We start from the raw sequence: 16,975 nt of genomic DNA on the forward strand, positions 1-16,975 counted from the left end.
ACTATAGGCCAACTTAATTTATAGTTTTATTTGAAAGGTGTGACACTCTTGGATGTCCCAAGTCTAGTAAATATAAATTAACCTTTTAACCACAAAATCATACACCCATTCTCTTAAAATTAAAATAATTTGTCTTGTCAGCTATTGTTTTATCCAAATAATTTACGTACTGTTTCATCCACAGTTTAATGATGGATCTGACACATCATGTCCATTTAAAACTTTGAGAATAGGTTTAATAAAAGCTCTATAAAGCTTTCTAAAGCAATTGATTTCAAATAGATTTCTGGTGATAGTGTAGGTTCCGAAGCCACTTACTTACACGCTAATTAAAATATCTCATGTTCCTTTCTGTTGCGTGGTTGTCCAAACAGCGTTGAGATGGTTTAATACTATATATTAGGACAGAGTTGTAATATGAGGATTCTTTGCTCCAGAAAACAGGTTTTTGTTAGTTGTGGCTGCCACATTAAAAATCAGCGTTGATGTTAAATTTTTGAGACAGTTTCACATTTAGAGCCGACGATTTGTGCAGATAACAACTGAATTTGACACGAGACAATGACAGCAAGTAACAGTATCAAGATGTGGATGGTAGAGAGGATGGTGCAGTTTTGGTGATGTATTTAAGAAACAACGAAATTACTTGGGGCTGTTTTACTGGAAGATCTAACTGCTAATACCGAGGTATACTGAGAAATATCAGTTTTAGGAATCTTTACAAGAGATCTTCTTTACAGGGTGCTCTTTCCCCAATGGTGAGGGGAAGTTGACAATATCACTTTTGTATAGTGTATCTATATAGTACTCAAAAGTTCTTGCTTTTATTTAGATAGACAGCCATGCTCTGGTGTAGAACTAGGTAGAACTTGTATAGAATCAATTTAAAAGGAAATCGTGTTTGAGTAAAATGGGCCTAACTTATCGGTAGAAAATTGAGAAAAGCATGAAATCTGGACGTTCGCAGGTCAAAGGAAAGATCATCGGTCTGAAAAGACGGACTTGTGGAAAATTAAGCCTAAGGGGAACATGGATTTAAAAAACCTTTTTAATCCATTTTTCTATTGGGAAAGACATATGTTATGTTTGAATCCTTGCTTTAGAAATCAAGTAACTTAGGGGAATTTGTTTAAGACTGTATTAGCAGCAGTTCTCAATATAACATACAGACACTTGTGTTTAAGATTCTGGTTTTTCTTATTCACTGTGATTTAGAGTTTAGGGAGAAGGACTACTTGTTAACTAACTACAGTAAAGTTATAGAAAATTGAGACATTTCTTCTTTTCTGGACTGGCTTTTGTATCCAGATGTAGCATTCCCACTTGATCACTGGTTTTCTTTTGATGTAATTATTTTCCAGTTCCTTATCCACATAGAATACAACATTTCATGAGTCTTAGGTCATCCTATTGCAAATTCTTAGGATAGTTAGTTGTCATGATAATTTTCGATTTCAAATCCAGTCATTTGGTGTATGGTCCTGCTTCCATATTTTATACATGAGACCCTCCCAACACAGAGAATCTAAATAACTTCCCAGGACATGCAGATAGTACTTGGAACCCATTTTCCAAGTCCGCTGGATTTTTTTTTTTTTTTTTCTAACCACATCCCACTAAAACTTCAATATTGAAGTTTTTCTTATAATTTTACTCTTCCTTGTATGTGACAATAATTATTATTTTCACATCAGTGAATCATCTGATTTAACCTGTTTTCAAGCTCAAACATTGTATACACAGATGTGATTGCAAACAGATTCTAAAGGCCTATAGTATGCTTATACTTAGGTACTTCTCAAAATTGAGGAAGATTTTATAGGGCAAATTAATATTGACGTAGAAACAAACCAAAATTGTAATTAAAGGAACAGTTTGATCTTTTGCTCAAGTTGAAGTTATTTCAGTTAAACAAGGAAAATTTTAATCTCAATCAAATCAACTCAATTTAATAAGCTTCCAGATGAAAATATTGGCTGAAAGACTGGAATGACAAGTATTTGTCATGTAGTATATTCGATGGAAAATCAAAAATAAGATTAGCAAAGAACACTGACTCCATGATTTTCACACATCAAGGAACAGAAATCAAATCACATTTTTAATATACAAATTAAAATTGTATTTACCCTCTTTTACTTCAGCTTTTAAATATTTAAAGCTGTCTTGAATAAAGAAAGACAGAAGGACTCCTGGATTAGAACAGAGTCAAATTAAAATCCTCAGTTTTACTAAACCCAGGTCCACTGTTGTTGTGCTATTATGAAAACTGCATTGATGGTCAGCCACTGACACACCTGGGTTACCTGCCATGCGAACCATCTTGGAGCCTGAGAGGGTGATTTCTCACCGTGCAGTCGCCCAACTTATCAATCAAGAAAGTAGTCTTCTTGTATTTAAAAGATGGCTACTCCCACCTCATTCACAGCAGTGAGCGTTCCCCTGAAAAACAGTGTAAGTCATTATTGTGGTTTTAAAATTCACCAAGCTAGAAACATACATTTTGAGCATTTTTCCCCCACTGAAAGATTTTCCTTTTTTTACTAACCATAAACAGTAACTTGAAATGATTACGCCCATTATCTTCCTTATTTTGTTTTTTCAAAAACAACATAGAGATACTACTCTTAGAAAGATAAAGAGATGAAATGGGGAGGGAGGAGAAGGAGCAAGGGAAAGAGGAGGGGAGATGAGAAGAGAGAGAGGAGGAGATTTTCTCCTGATCTATTTTGGTGCTTAATTCAAGGTCATAAATAGTGTGGCCAAATTCCCTCTGAGAAGCCATACCTAACATAAGCAACATTTTATCCAAGGAAAGATGTTTTATGGATTCGCACAATTTGGTCAAGAACAGAAGGCTTTAAAATTTGTAAAGGATAGATTTTAATCCTCAAACCAGCTAATTAAGCTTCTTCTGTACAACATACAGTTTTAAGTTAACAGTAATTAATATAGCCAGCTTGGAACCTCAGGAAGCTAAAGCCAGCAAGTGCTTTTTGGTTCACTCGAGAGGATGCGATTTGATTGCTGGCGCCAGTAAACAGGTTGGGAATTGTCAACATTATAATTAGCAGCAAGTTTCTGGATTCTCAGCCTGCCAGACTAGTGGGCTGATGCTTGGAGCAGTTGCCCCAGGGGGGAGAGAGAAAAACAAAGGAAGGGAATTTGAGCAACCTTGCAATGCTCTGCCAGCATATGCCACTGGACCAATGTTTTTCTTGGCAAAGGTCTATTTTAAGACATCTAGCAGTGGTTTCCATAAAATATGAAACTCACCATAGCAACTAAAATGGCAAGTAGCTCTAGGAACCCTTCCTTGCTTGGCTATCAGGTCCAACTGTATTCAGAGCTATATTGCATTTGGGCAGAATGGACTCTGCATAATACTGCTACTAACAGCATGATTAAAGGGGTTAAAATCTGTTTTGGCAGCAGTCCTGTAATACTCTGCTGTAAAGCCGTCAAAGAATAAGGTTATGCAAACCTTATTAACTCTTCGTGTAGTACAAACAGAAGGAAATAGCGACCTTAAAACCACCAAGAATTCAATCCTCAGTACGTAAATGATAATTTACATGGAGTTTTCTTAGTTCAAAGCCATGCGGTTGGTGTGGAAAAAGGTTGTCGTAGATTTCAATATCCAAACAGTATCTGTGGGGCCTCTAAGACTAAGGGCTACATTAATATAGTTTATGGGTTATTTATAACCCAAATGACAAAGATTAGGTTAGCTTTTAGAACCTACTAGATAAAAAGTTCATGTGTGTGTATGTGTGTGTGTGTGTGTGTGTGTGAAAAATTTTACAGATCTTATAGAAGAATAGATTTGAAACAAATAACTGACATAAGTGGCTAGAGGATAAGTGCTAAATCCACCTACCTTGTGGCCAAAGCATAATAACAAACACTTTTTCTTTAAAGCAGCTCTACCGTATATTAATTTTACCTCCCAGTTGAAAAAGGTCAAGGTTGCTGAGATTGCTAAAACACACATATTAATTTCTCCCGAATAAATGCTTGGAATCATTATCAAGGATATTCTTACTGTCATTTTCTGTCTTTGCCAAAACATGAGGAGGCTTCAAAAAGATAAACAGGATGTAGAGAGACAAACAAAATAGCTTTCTATACTGTAAGAAAAAAAAAAAAAGTCTCAAATGGATCCATGTGCTATATTAAGCAATTGCCAAGTGGCAGTTTCTGCAGGTGGATTATCAAAAGTGCCCAAGAAATGGCTGTGCAGCTCTGGCACCCAGGTGTCTGGTTGCGTTTAACGGACTCTTTTGTGGGGAGAAGGATTACTCATTTGTTGGAGAGAGAGCACTGTCCTTTAATCTCCACGACAGAATCCACGTTGGAGTAAACCAGCAACGCAGTTCTTATCCACTCCCCTCCAGACTCGGAGGAATTCTCTGCACTTATTTATAATTTTCAGTGGAATTAGATGCCTACAGGTGGCCCCATAATGTGCCTCCAGGCATACAACCTGCTGTAAATTTTTAAGTTACATTAACTTAGCAGTATGTTGTCTTATAACAACAGTTCATTCAGTTTACGAGAGAAAGGAGACAGAAGCAGAAAGGCAGTCTCTCGGGTTAAGCATCATTACCATTCTTTGCTACCCTGTTCTCTCTTTGAAGGTGGGAAAGGACCTTGGCCAGAAGTGGCGCTGCTGGCGTGTGGGCGCTGTGCCTCCTTATAAAGTCAGATGGGGTGTCACAGTTAGCAAGCCTCAGTCTGGCGTCTAGGGATGGGTGTACTGGGTGTCAGTATGAAAAACAGAGGCAAAGCAGTAAGACCTTTTCTTTCATTTCTTCTTCTTCTTCTTCTTTTTTTTTTATTTTAAGCCTATAAATGAGTTCTCTAAAGTATTTTGTTTCCAGTGGGTTTTCGTATTCTGTTGAAAAAAAATTAGTGCATCTTTATCAAGATGTGACTGCAGTTTCTCCTCTACCGCACATTCCGTATGCTCTAATTGTTTTTTCTGGGCTTTTAGGTTACCAATCCGTGAGAAAAGGACAGGACTCCTTCATAACTTTTCTGTCATTGGGCTTCAGGCTCATCCAGTCTTTGTGATGATGTAACTGTCAGTCACTGTATGCAGTTAAATCTCCCAGCATGTGTTGGGGTACAATTCTCATAACTGGTGAAAAAACAAAGATAGTATCTGAGTTAATATACTTTAAAAGCAGAAATTAGATTCACATTTCAGGGGCAATACACAGATCTGGTTAAGCCTTAGAAGTCCTAGTTCCAGGGTATAAAGCTCTTTCTCACAACCTCAAACAGAACCAAATCTGGCTTCCATTCTAGTCTCATTAAACGTGTAGCTTAGGAGTTCCTGCTGTGGCTCAGAGAGTTAAGAACAGGACTAGTATCCATGAGGATGCAAGTTTGATCCCCGACGTCGCTCAGTGGGTTAAGCATCTGTCATTGCGAGCTGTGGTGTAGACCAGCAGCTGCAGCTCTAATTTGACCCCTAGCCTGGGAACTTCCGTATGCCATGGGTACAGCCCTAAAAAAACAGACGACAACTACCACCACCACAACAAAACAAAAAACCTGTAGCTTATACCACAAGTAACAATGATAATGTGTATATTTTTGAATATATGTTTTACTTGTACATTATTAAAAAACAAGAAAACTTTAAAAATGTAGCAACAGGTTTTTATTGTCAGGCCTGTGGTATAGACACGGGTAAAATTAGTAAACTGAAGACCCATTTGATACTTATCAAGTTATCTGCCTTAATGCAAGGATATTTAGATCATCTCATATTTCATTTTACAACATCTGATGAGCATGCGGTGATCGATTGAGCAGCTTGTATATTCAAAAGAGCTAGGACGCCTTTCAGAATAAATCGCTAAATATCTATTATGCGTGTACTATACATAAGACATATATTCAACTCCATCAATATTTACTAAACACCTACTATGTTCCTGGCATTCTTCTAAATGTCGGGGTGACCTTGCCCTTAATTATTCATGCCCTCTAGGACATCTCACAGTCCAGGCTTTTATCAGCTCTGAGGGGGATTCAAAAGAATGTAAAGCCACATCTTCCTTTCAGGAAGTTTATTAGGTTGTGGATAATATCACAAATATAAAATTGTGTGTAAAAGTGAAAGTTGCTACAAGCCATGATGCTAATCTCTATTCAACAGAAGACACACATCACAGACAGAGTAATAATAAAAGTCTTTCCTAAAAATGTACTTATTATTTTTTCTTTAGATTTTAGATAATCTTTCAGACCTGAAGAGACCAAGGAAGCATCTGATTAGAAAAAAATACGAGTTCCCGTCATGGCGCAGTGGTTAACAAATCTGACTAGGAACCATGAGGTTGCGGGTTCGATCCCTGGCCTTGCTCAGTGGGTTGAGGATCCGGCGTTGCCGTGAGCTGTGGTGTAGGTTGCAGACATGGCTCGGATCCCGCGTTGCTGTGGCTGTGGTGTAGGCCAGCGGCTACAGCTCCGACTAGACCCTTAGCCTGGGAACCTCCATATGCTGTGGGAGCAGCCCTAGAAAAGGCAAAAAAAAAGAAAAAAAAAGTACACATTTTTTCACCTCAAAGCAATAATTACTCTATTACCAAGTTACTTTAACACCATTTGTAACTACACATAATTATACTGAACTAGGAAAAATTGTTAGTGTACCTATGGTTATTAGAAAATTTATTTTAGTAATTATTGGAATAGTTAGTGAATACATGTAATTCCAAAATCCACTAGTAATCTTCGGTTCCAGGGCCAATAAATGCCTTTTGAGAAACTGATGATAGGCTTTCTCAGGGAAGGTGCTGAAATTCAGATCAGTAGTTCTCAAAATGTGGTCTCCTGATCGGTAGTCTTAGCATCATTTGGGATCTCGTTAGAAACGCACATTCTCAGATGGCATCACGTGCCCACTAAATCCAAAACTCTGGATGTGAGGACCTTCTAGTCTGTGTTTTAACAAGACTAATCCTGATGCCTGCTTTTTTTGAGAACCACTGCTTCCTATTGATTAAAAAAAATTCATGATTAAAATCAAGTTCTATGCAATACTGACCCAAATAATTTAGGCTCTGTTCTAGATTGATAATAATAAGTTATTATCAATTAGGAATTATAGCAGATATTTTAAATTTAAAAGTCAGGACTTCACCTGACTGGCAAATTCCATAATATTTGGGAAATATTTTAGGTTCCCAAATATTCCAATTTATTTGGAGATCTATTTATATGAAACTTATATAGTACTCTTATTCATATTATATAGTACTCAATATACTCTTATTTCTAATATCTTTGTAATTTTGATAATACATATTGAATCGATATTTTTCCAGAGCTTAAACTTCTGTTTTGATTTGTTATTATCATTGCAGTAATTTCAATAGCTGCCCAAATTTCACTCTGATATCAAATTATGTCCCAGTTCAGAAGCAAGGAGAATCAGCTTCATTTTATAAAAGGCATAAAAGGATTGATTAAATACTTTAAATGCTATTTGTGTGTGTGTAATTGCCCCATGGATCATTATTAACATTTTCTCATTCATCAACGACATGAAGAATTTTTAAATTCCCATGTAAAAGAATTTCCCTGATCAGATTCTTTGAGCATTTACAAAATGTTGCAGTAAGTAATACAGTGGTATAAAATAAATTTCCTAAATAGGTTTATTAGAACTTCGTTTGGTAAAAATTTGCTTAGAACACAGATTGTTATATAACAGTAAAAATGAATGTTACTTGTTAAAAAATTAGGTTATATCAGTTCCTATTATGCCAACTGGTGACTCTTTCACAGAGTTATATACAATATCTTCTCAGTTTGTGCAACCACAGATTTTATTCAAGCTTCATGGGAATGCTAGGATTTTAAAGGCAGTAAAATGTTTAACATGCAGCTCTAAAGTTCAGGGAATTGTTTCTGTTTATTCTTTAAATTAAAGTTTAAAAGGACAACGATTAAACTATATCACTGTGTAATATATGACCTAGAATAATCTTCTGACCCATAAAATTTGGCTTTTGTATTTAACATAATCATCTCAAACTACCTTTGGGTTAATGTCAAAGGAACCTATTGTAACTGGAATTTCTCTATTTAAAGCCTTATTTCTATTAATAAAATACTGTACTTGCTTATGACAAAGCATAAATTTATTCATATGCATTATAAGATGCCAGAATACATAATGAAGAACTAATGATAGTATTTCTTAGTAAAAATACAACTTTTACTAATACATACATAGAGAAGCTGATAGCCCAAATATAAAAAAAATACCTATAATACTAATAAATTATGTAGAATTTTATTTTATACTTTTAATGGATTAGTGTGTTCTGTGATATTCTGTTTTCTCAAAAAAATATAGTTGTTCCATTACTTGACAGAATAATAGAACTTTCTGTCTCTAATAATCCATTCTGACTATAAGTGTAGAACTATAAATTCATTTTAGAGTATAATCTTATTTCTTTTTCATGGTAGAGATGAGCAACCCTGTCCAGACTTAAAACACTAAAGTTAAGAAAGAGTCTCATCGGCAGAACAATTTATGCACACCCAGTTTGGATTGACTGATTGACAAGAGATATGTTAGAAATCCACGTTATTCTTATGGAAGAAAAAAAGTCCATTATTTTGACAGTGAACATTTTAAGATTAAGCACTTCAGATTAACCAGAAAGGAAAATGAAATCATTTTAGTAGGTCTATAGTTTGATGGATTTAGTTCCTAAATTAAATAGACACTAATTTAATGGTTAGCACTTTAAACCTCAAAGAAATTTCAACATAAAAAGGATGCTAAGCAAGTACCAAGTAGCCTGTATTTAAGCAGAGAAGATACTTACAATTCAGCACTGTTAAAAAACAGTTTATTTTTCTCCTGCATTTTTATTCAGTGTTTCATTTTATTATTGGTTTTAATTCTTATATTACAAGATGGATTCATAGGTGTTCAGTTATTACAATGGTGGTGTTTCACATATTCTTTATGTAACAGATGTTACTTTAAACATTTTATAAAGGAAAAGTCAGTTTGAAAATCTTGTTAATACTATAAAGTCCATAACAGTCTTTCTTAAATGAGTATACAGATTTATTTTTTAACCACATTTCATTGGGCTTATTGTGGGCCTGTATCACCGATAATCTCATTGTCATGGATTTATACTTAATATAATATAAATTAGTATGTTCATAGCTGGCAAAGTTATCAGATGTGAGCTTATTAATTATCAACGATAAAACATTAGTGGCTGAACATATCTAATCTAGAATGCTTGAAGTCTTTTGCAAAAAGTGACAGTCACAATCTCTTGACTATTTTATTTACAAACTGCTAATCTTATGTTACTTAGACAGTTTTTCAATAGGCCTATAAAAGCAGGTCAATGAAGGACATTTTAAACAATTATTTACCTGAAAATGTGTTCTTTTATAGTTTTTGAAGTCTAATTTAAGTTTTAAAGTTTGTACTAAGTGAAATTTCACATTTATAAAAATCTAAATATTAACTGATTTGTTACCATTCAAAACTGAATGATGGATTGTATTAAGAACCATTACTAGAATTTCTTTATAGTAGGAAATTGTTGCAATTAAAATTATGTGGTAATTATACATTCCTAAAGTAATTACTGACTGACAAAAATAATTTTATTTTTTTAGATATTAGTTTCTGATGTAGGAGTTCACAGCTTTCCTGAATCATGGATTGTTTTTTTCTCTCCTAAAACTCTCAAATAATATTTATATAACATACATTTATTTATTTATTTGTCTTTTTGCTATTTCTAGGGCCACTCCCGTGGCATATGGAGGTCCCCAGGCTAGGGGTCTAGTCAGAGCTGTAGTCGCCGTCCTACACCACAGCCACAGCAATGAGGGATCCAAGCCGCATCTGCAACCTACACCACAGCTCAGGGCAACGCCGGATCCTTAACCCACTAAGCAAGGCCAGGGATCGAACCTGCAACCTCATGGTTCCTTGTCGGATTCGTTAACACTGAGCCATGACGGGAACTCCTAACATACATTTTTTTTTAAAAAGAAAATGTGAAATGTTTGGCCATACAGGAAAAGAAAATTGGAAAAAAAGATACTGAGGAAATAAAAATGAAAGCACATTTTGGCCACGTTTTAAGTCCAGGTATTAAAATTAGCATATGAAAGTAGGGATTATTAGATGTAACATGTTTATTACATTAAATTATTTCTACTACTCATCCTTTCTGGACTCTCATTTTGATATATATTGATTTTAATGCCATGACTGGCTCACTAGTAAGTATCAGGCCAGATCACAATTTTAACAGGTACCTCAAATTACATGAAAATTGAATCCAAAAATGGCATCCCGCAACTAGGTCTCTTTTCTTGGATCAAAATGAATTGTAATACATTATAAATGATACTCTGTGATGTTTGTGTAGTGATTCATGAAACTATGGGGCTGACTTTTTAGCATAAAGATTTACAAGAAATGCTAATAAAGCAGGAAAACTAATTGCAAAGTACTTCTAGATAATGATAAAGCAGGTTATTCAAGTAATTCAAATCCTTTTCTACCACTATTTATAATACTTTAAAATCTATGATACAATCCAAAAGATATTAACAGCAATAATAATAAGAATTAAGTGTTACACATCAAAGCTAGGCCATGACAAAAGACTGTCACGTGATAAACTTTTGATTTTACCTCTCTTAGAAAAATATGACCACTTCCAAAATGTCCAGTCTTCAAGATGATTCAGTATCTTCACCCATTTGTAAAACATAAAGAGCTATCTTGGAGTTCCCGTCCTGGCTTAGTGGAGATGAATTTGACTAGCATCCTTGGGGACCCAAGTTCGATCCCTGGCCTCCTCAGTGGGTTAAGGATCCGGCTTTTCTGTGAGCTGTGGTATAGGTCACAGACGCGGCTCAGATTTGGTGTTGCTGTGGCTGTGGTGTAGGCCACTAGCTATAGCTATGATTCGATCCCTAGTCTGGGAACCTCCATATGCTGCAGGTGCAGCCCAGAAAAGCAAATAATAATAATAATAATAACAACAACAATAATAATAAAGAGCTATCTTTTATATCTTTTTAAAATTATGATCTAGTTTTCTTTAAAAAAATCCTTCTAGCAAATTTGAAATTCTGTTCTGTTTATAATTTTTATACTAATTTATCTTGGTTTCTTATTTGTTTAAAAAGAATTCCACATATCTCACAGGCATGTCATAAACCTTAGTTAAATTTATTTAGATACATTATCATGTAAAATAATGTTTTAAATAATCCTCACTTGTTAATCATATTAACTTACTTGAAAAAACTAGGCAAGGAAGCCACTACTTATTTTCAATCAAGAGATAAAAATCCAGTTTGGCTTCAAGGTTCTGAAATGATTTCCCAAAATGTGATGTGGTACATGGAGATTACTGTTTTTATTTTCCTCTCTTTACATGTTTTTATCAAGAGAAAGAACACTTAGGATAAAAATTTGTTTACAGAAATTTGTTTTAGAAGAATTAGCTTCATTTTGATCTCTCTCCAGATTTTAGTAGGAGGGATATTTATATGGATTTTGTTTTTACATTTATTATAATACAAAATTACACTCATTTAAGTAATAATATTTATATTTAGAAAAAGTATTTTCTTTATCTTATTTTCATTTTCCAGTGTATATAATTTGCTTTCTGTGGAAAAATAATTGAATCTAATAATTTGAAAAATAATTAATCTCTAATACTTAAGTTCTTTTAAAAGTGTATTTTAAATAAATATTTATAATCATTAAATGTTATGCATGACTAGATATTTGATTTATATTGATTTATAAGAATTACTGTGTTTCCAACTTGTCTTTGATTATTATATTTTTCCCCCAAATATCTAAATGTACCCAGAAAAGTAATTTGTCATTGTGAATTTCTTGGTATAGCAGATTTAAAATTTAATCTACAATAGAGGTATATGGAAGTACCTCTTCTAAGTATTTAATATGGTCTAAATTTCTGTGAATTTCATACTCTCTTATCCCCTTCATCTGTTTTTGTAAGTGGCTACTTTGTCATATGCTTTAACTGTAGGAGGATGAAAAACTCTAAAAGTGCCCACCATCAGCATAAAGTGAGGTATTTTGAGCTCTACTGTGCAAAATGAAAGTATAATATTCACTGCAAAGAAGACTTAGAGTTCTATTATCCTACCATTTATACTTAAAGCCACTTCGATTTCTGGAGTAGGTTGAACAAAGGAAATTCAGAATGGATGTCTCGTTAAAATTTTGTAAAATTGGAATCCTGAGACTACTGAATACCTTCAGCCATGTTCCAAACAATACATGAAACAGGCTAAGAGTGTCAAGATATGTGAGCACTAAAAAAGGAAGCTGATTTTGTGATTTCACCTATATCACAGCCACCAAGGGAATGGGTTAGCATATTGGAATTAATTTCCCAGTTCTGGACAATGGTGCAGTTCAGCAACTTGACCCTGGATTTGGGATTTCTTACTAGAGTCAAAGCTGGGGTTATGCTGTCCTGAAGGGCTAGGAACAAAGTAGGTTGTGTTGCTGAAAGCAGTGTCTCTGGGCTCACTCCTAAATCCCTTAATATTCCCAGGTATTGATTTGATTGGTAACAGTACCTCGAGAGGTAAAGTGTCCCCCCTCAAGGCTTAGTCCTGATGGATTCTGGGGTCATAGGAGGAAGAAAGACTAGGTTTGATTTGATGAAAGTTTTCTCCAGAGTTTAGTGCCGGAAAAGACTTACGTGGTCTTCTGGTACAATCCCACTTATTTTAGAGGTGAGAAACTGAACTTTAGAGAAATTACAGCTTCCCGTCTTATTACAATAGTGCTTTCTCCAAGAAAAGTCCTGCTCCTAGTAACTCCAATGTCATGGATCACATCTAGTTTGACAGGCATGGGGTTTAATCTATCGAGGATTTGCCTCCTCATCACTATTTTCATTACAAAAATTTTCTCCCTCACATACAGAAATAATTGTCCCATTCTTTACTCAATTACTGGGTAATCTTATAAAACTTAATTTATAAGCTATTTCTGTGCCTCTATTTGAAGTAAAAATATTGTTCGAGCATAATATGACAGATAAACAGGGGGTTCTTTTCTCCTTTATGAAATAGGGGCTAGAATGACCACTCTATGTCCAATTATTACTGCTAATATTTACATTAACATTAAAAGTAACTGATTTTCACATTCTGTGCATCTTCTCATTGGCATTCCTATGATGGCACAATCCCCTCCTTTTCTGTGTAAATCTGATGAAGGGGCTGCTCCTGCTGTCATTTTCCACACAAAACTTCCATTCCATTTCAACAACAATTCTATTTACACAAGGACCTCAGGGTTGAACATGGAAAGTACCTAACCATTACTGAATATTGAATCATTTCTCTCCACATAAAATTGCAAATATGGTCTGGGAGCCAATTTCCCGATTACCTTGGTTGAGTAGGACTAATTACTTCTAAACTGGGTGCAGCCACAGTCTGCCAAAGCAATGCTGGAATCTTCCAGCATCGGTTGAGCTCTGCCCACCCGGTGATTGTGGAATCCTGGAGAATGCTGTAAGATTACTCACGCTTTCAGTAATGATTAATTTTTTAAAAAAATGTTAATTGCAAACAATGATAATCGTGTACTTTATTTGAATGCCTACCCCTCTGTCAGGCATTGTACTATTTATCTATTATTTCATTTACTTCTCAAAAGGATCTTATGTACCAGGTGCTATTATTGAACATTTGATAAATAAGGAAACTGAGTTTCACAGGGATTGTCACATACCCAAAGCCACACAGCTAATAAGTTCAAGATCCTAGGGCCACTTTGTATTAAAGCCCTGTTCAGTTTCTCCCACCTCGTTGCCGTTTCAAAATCTTCAAAACAGCATGTGAAGATGAGTGATGCCTGAGAAAAGCATCTGTTTGGGAACTTGTAGAATGGAGCTCTGTTCCTACTTCAGCCACTAGTGGAAATGTGACCTTAAACACCCTGTTTCTCATGTCCTTCATCGATAGTTTTAAGTGATAGAACTAGCTTTACCCTTCTGTGATTTTAAATAATCTCAGCAAAGGTTTCTTTTTTTTCTTTCTTTTTTTTTTGAGAAAGAAAATTGGAAAAAATCATTCACAGTAATAATGCCATTGAACAATATTTCTCTGGTATTTCCCAGGTTCTCATCTGATTTCATGGTTTCACTCACGTCCCGTTCATGTATAAAAAAAGTCCATATTCTGGCCAGATCAGTGAAGCACAGAGAAAGATATGGGATTGACTTATCATGGGTCAAACTCTTACAAAGTTTGAATTCAACATCATGCATTTATTATGCAGCATATATTAAAAAATTAAACAGATGATGTGAAGCAAGGCGGGAATTTAATGCAAGTATAAAGGATATTTACAGTATGTGTGATGAAGCATAAAAGTACATTTATCACCCTTCAAAAAGCAAAATGTTGGATATATTCGTGTGAAATACCTTAGGCTGTATCAAGAATGTTATACTTAAATACTTAATACATTTACATGCTACTCAAGTACACATATTGACTTAATCATAGCACTCTAGGGATTCATGATAAGCTATGAAAATTGTCTATAAAAGATAAGTGAATAAAAATTAATTATAGCACACCAGCAATTTTAGAAACATATATATACCATTTTGAAAAGCTGTGCCTTTGAAATGTTAGCGGTTCCTTATGTATTTCTCACAGCGATGCATCCATATCACATATACAGTTTCCTAAACATATTGTATTTTTCTTCGAACATCAAACATCATTATGTCCCATGTCAATTTTGTAATATTTTGAAAGAAGAAAATATGGTATAGTGAGCTGACATATTTTCCTTCGTTGAAATATTCTTTTGTGTGTAAACTCTTTACAGATTTTTCTCACCATTTTCTCCTTTTCTAAAGTTGACAAAATGTAAATGATGGCAAAGTGAAAAGAATTATCATCTCTTTGAGCAGTTCCCACTCTGTGCCCTCATGTTGCTATTGCATAAATATTGACAGAATGCCACAATTTTTGTATTAGAAATAATAAACAATAGTTTCACAGGATTTGTAAGGACCTGGAATATATGATTTTCACAAACACAAAAATATGTAACTTTAGGCAATTTTGCGCCAGTAGAGATTTTGGCAAAAAAAGTATGGTTAAATTTGATTTCACTCATTTATTTATTCAACATATATTTATTTGAACTTCTACTCTGTGCCAGGCACTATGTAAGGTACTGGGATTATACTGATAAAAACTACAAAGTTGAGACTTACATGAAGCTTCTGGCATAAGAATGGCCAATAAACAATCAAACCAATACAGAGAGGAAAAAAGTAACAAATTGAGAAAACTTCCACAGAGGATATTAATGCCTTGAAGAGACAAAGGTTAAATGGAAGAAGGCAATTGAGATAAGGTGAATATCTGAGATCTTGAAAGACTGGAATGAAATCAATGCTTGATCAAGAGTGTTCTAAGCCAAGGTAATGTCAAGTGCAGAGACACTGAGACATATCAAAATACTTTAGGTGTACATTTTCTGCTTTGTCCTTCAGTTTTAATAGTTAGCATGATCCTCAGGATAATCCCAACTTTTTACACAAAGATTTGATGCAGGGAGGCGTTTTTGAAAAGTTGTATTAATTTAGAAAAATTCCGAGGAACAAATTTAAGAGGGAGGGTGGGTGAAGTACTTAGAACCAAAAATATTAGTCTTTATTGTTATTATGTTTTTAAGAAACTGATACCTCCAAGCAATATTCTCAACTTGGATTCTGTTTGTAGTAGTCCATAAGAAAGACTACTACAGTTTGTGTTTATAAAACACAAAACTTAGGTAATTTTCTGACAGTAACTCTTCTCATTTATTTTTTCTTCTTTATAATGACTGCATTTGAGTTCCAAAATGCACAGCATATTTGATGAAGACAAAAAAACTAAATTTCTTTTTGTCAAAGACATATTGAAATATTTTCATGTGAACTCATCATTTCAGAAAAAATACATGGACTATCGCAAAGATTGGTTTTCTACACTATCCTGTCATTAGATTACATGTATACATGTGTGCTAGTTAGAGTGTTTTACTTTATTTTGAAATGTTTACATTACACTACCAAAACATAAATTAATACTTTATAAAATCATTATAGATATTTTGTGAAAATAAATTTTAATCAATTTTACATACAAATTCATAATAATAATAACATATTACCTAATGCCAGAACAAATTAATTAAAAGTAAAAAAAAAATCAATTAAATTGTTCTTGTGTACAAAATGTAAGGACTCGCCTTTTTTTTAATGACTATTGTGAAATTTGTTTAGGCCCAAATGTTCTTAATTAACTAGTACGAAGTGACAAGAATTAAATGGAAAATTGAATTCGTTCACTAGCTTTATATTTCTCTATCAGGTGATAAAACAATTAGATTTAAAAATAAATCGGAGCCTTGGAGTTCTTGTTGTGGGGCAATGAGTTCAGATCGGATCCCTGGCCAGGAAACCCCATATGCCAACAAAGAAAAAAGAAGAAAAGAAAAAACAAATAGGAGTCCCCTGGTGGCTCAGTGGGTTAAAAATCTGGCATTGTCACTGCTGTAGCTCAGGTCACTACTGTGGTACAGGATCTCTCCCTGGTCCTAGAACTTCTGCAAACTGCAGGTGTGATTGAAAATTAAATACATCAAAATAAACAAACTGAAACCAGTATGTCTCATAAATCTTTAGCCTCATACTTGGAGTAGGCAATATTCAGCATTCAGATTATTTCTAACAATTCTAATTCTCATTTAAATCAATTCTAAAACATAAATATTGGGCAAATGTCACTGTTCAATCAATTCAGAAATAAATGTAAAACGTAATAGGGAGCTAATACATTGCTTCTGAGATGAAGGCAACAGAATGTAAATCCACTT

The 16,975-nt window shown here is 34.3% G+C and overlaps 1 long non-coding RNA gene across 1 annotated transcript in view; it reads right to left on the reverse strand.

The window, feature by feature from the left end:
• Positions 1-2,859: 2,859 nt before the first annotated feature.
• Positions 2,860-16,975, reverse strand: part of LOC146404230 (uncharacterized) — a 126,948-nt gene continuing 112,832 nt past the window's right edge. The window contains exon 4 of the long non-coding RNA XR_014844675.1: positions 2,860-5,143. This is a non-coding gene — a long non-coding RNA (uncharacterized LOC146404230). The remainder of the gene's footprint in view (positions 5,144-16,975) is intronic.

Source organism: Sus scrofa, chromosome 4, assembly GCF_054392235.1.
Source record: "Sus scrofa isolate SSC_HxYL_T2T_F1_AM1 chromosome 4, Sscrofa_HxYL_maternal_Yorkshire_Landrace_v2.0, whole genome shotgun sequence".
Taxonomy (NCBI): Eukaryota; Metazoa; Chordata; class Mammalia; order Artiodactyla; family Suidae; genus Sus; species Sus scrofa.